This window comes from Octopus bimaculoides, chromosome 15, assembly GCF_001194135.2.
Source record: "Octopus bimaculoides isolate UCB-OBI-ISO-001 chromosome 15, ASM119413v2, whole genome shotgun sequence".
Taxonomy (NCBI): domain Eukaryota; kingdom Metazoa; phylum Mollusca; class Cephalopoda; order Octopoda; family Octopodidae; genus Octopus; species Octopus bimaculoides.
Genome location: NC_068995.1, coordinates 18,731,390 through 18,734,682, shown reverse-complemented (window position 1 = coordinate 18,734,682; position 3,293 = coordinate 18,731,390).

The window sequence follows — 3,293 nt, the reverse complement described above, 5'->3', positions numbered from 1 at the left end:
GTGTGTGTGTGTGTGTGTGTGTGTGTGTGTGTGCGTGTGTGTGTGTGTATGTATATATATGTATGTATGTATGTACGTATATATATATATATATATATATGTAATGCTTAGCTACCGTGTTACTGTTTGTATACTTCTAAAACTTTGAAATAGTCAAGGATTACAGCTATGTTACTTAAGTAAAGGGGTCATTCAACAAACAATATTTATTGTCACCTAGCTGTTTGAAAAGATGTGCTTTTATTACACTTCGGTTGGGGCTCTAAATTTGCTTTGTTTCTCATACTAAGAAGAGTTTATCTCTATTCTTTCAGAGCATTCAATGGATTTTTTCTCCACACTGTATTTTCTCCATATCTATTTCTATATGATATGCAATAATATAATCTGAATGAGAAGAACAAAATTTGGTGTCAGTGGCTATCCACGAAACAGCCTCGTACCCACTATCACAATGTTTCTTTTGAAGATGAGTTAGCTTTAAGAGCAAATCAAAATGAAATTAGGAAAGCATTCCCAAGGTATGAGCATTTTAAACTTAATCTAAAGTAGAATAATTTTTGACAGTATGTCGCAAATTATATCTTTGAATTAATGTTGTAGTACCACTGCTAGACTACTGGATATGTTCGGTTCCCACAATTTCACTTACAAGCATTGTGTTGGCTTGAGACTATGGATATGTATAGATTAGCACAAGAGGGCATGCAGTGACTCCGACCACGGAACCTCATAATTGTAGAACAAAGATTTTAAAAGTTTGGTCAAAGTGTATCCCGAATGTTTTAGATTACATCCGATAAGAAACCTCCTAATATGTAAAATTTCAGGTTACAGACATTAGTTTACTGCATCACTAACAAGCTCCGCTAAAATAGCAGGCTGTCTACTAAGAGAACAATATCTAATACCGTGAAACCTTTGTACATTTTTCACCTAACAATGCGTCATTCTAATATTTAAACGAAACATTTGGTTTCTCTTCTGTTATAAACTGATTGCAGAATTTATCTATCCTTGTCTAAGTTGTACACCGAACATATCAAGCTGAATCACTCCGAAAGCCTACAGATATTATGCGTACTGCCCCTCATTCTAATATTAAAATATATTTTTTAAAATGTTGATTAACTGACCGATGAAACAGTAATTGATACAGAAAACATTACAATGATTAATCAAATGGATTGCCCACCTAACTAAAAAGAATAACAAAAAAATCGAACTATCAATCTCGCTATTATATTGCTATTGGTCACACAATGTTATTATATAGAGGTTTCATATTAATTTTTTTGTCACATGTTACTAAAATATGCATGAATCATATTGATATTGTTCCCATGATACTAAACTATAGACGCATAATATTAATTTTAATCACAATTTATACCACTCTAGACACATTATATTAATATTTTAGTCGAGCACTGTGAATTGCACCTCGCAGCTATAAGTAAGTTCGGTGCTTATTGTGATTTCAATTCTCTCTAACAACCATTTCACTCTATTTCTTTTCTGATATCAGTAGGAGCTACATGGGCATCACATTCTGCTGTGGATATAAAACCCTGAGCGTACATAAATAATTAACGTCATCATTTACGAGTAATTAATAATAGAAGTAAGCTCTTTAATGATCAAGTCAGGTAGTGAAATTTTGATAATACCAAGTTCACATAAATTATATTTAACATGTTGATACTCTCTAAAAAAGTATGAACATTGCGTTGTTTCCCGTATTTTCCCTAAGGTCAGTGACTCCTATATACAAAGCGAATTTATGTGATATGTGGAAAACACGAAAGACACTTCTGAAATTAGCTTTATCGTATTTAATGTATGAAATATTTTTTTTTAAATCCAAGTAGAATAACTTATGAATCGTGAATAAAATATTGTAATACATCAACTAATATCATTTTCAGTTGTATCTGCTGAACTTGCTAACAAAGCGCTAAAAATATAATAAATGTAACGGAAACAGTCATGTGACTCACAAGATATACAAGTATTGAAATGAAGTCACATTGTAGAAATGTTGCTGTTAACAAACGTTTTCTGTGTTGGAATGTCCATGTTTCAGATTACATGGATCTGAAAAAATGTGTGTCTGTGTTTGTCTGTGTGTTTGTACTCCTATCATCACCTGACAACTGATGCTGGTATGTTCATGTTCCTGTAAATTAGCGGGTCCGCAAAAGAGACTTAAAGAATAAGTACTTCCAATGAATAAGTCCCGGGGTGTTCTTCAAGGAAGTACTCCAGCATGGTCGCACTGAAACATCTGAAAAAAGAAAAATAATAATAGAATACACACTCACACACAACCGTGTGTGCTTGTGTGTGTGTGTTTACGTGTGTGCGTGTGTGGGTGTACATATATCCATATATCCGTCAAACTCTTGTGTTATGTATGCCCTCGTTATACCATTAGTCCATATCTTCATGAGAACATGATTCTATTATTCCTTTATACTGTCATGTATTCCTCACAGGCCTTCCACTCATAATCTGCCTCACTCTCTCTTCGGCGATGAAACTAGTATGCATTAATATATTTTGCTAAGGATATTCCTAATTCTTTCACGGCGAAACTGGTAACTGCTATACCTTTATTTAGGATATTCCTTAATTCTTCTGAATATTGGAATACATTATTTCCTTGCATATTCTTGCTTTTGTTTCCAATATATCTTGCTGCTTAATGAGGAAACACTTATAACTATGCATTGCAACTCAGCTACAACACAGCTTTTCTTTTGGTCGCAGGTGAAGTCGGAATGTTATAGCTACGCCGAGCCCAGGACTTCTTTTCTATACGTTATAACATTACATCATTAAACGCAATTTTATATGTACGTTATTCTCTCTCTCTCTCTCTCTCTCGCTCTCTCTCTCTCTCTCTCTCTCTCTCTATTTATCTATCTATCTATCTATCTATCTATCCATCTATATATCTATTTATCTATATATCTAGCTACCTCTCTCTGTCTATATATATATATATATGTTTGTATATATCCATATCTATATGTGTGTGTGAGTGTGTGTGTATGTGTGTGTGTGTGTTTATCCATATCTATATATATATATATGTGTGTGTGTGTGTGTGTATATCCATATCCATATAGGCATACACGCACTCACATATATATCTATACATATAGATATAGGTATAAACACACACACACACATACTTATCTGTGTGTATACACCCAAACACACACACTCACACACACACACACACACACACACACACACACACACATATATATATATATATATATATA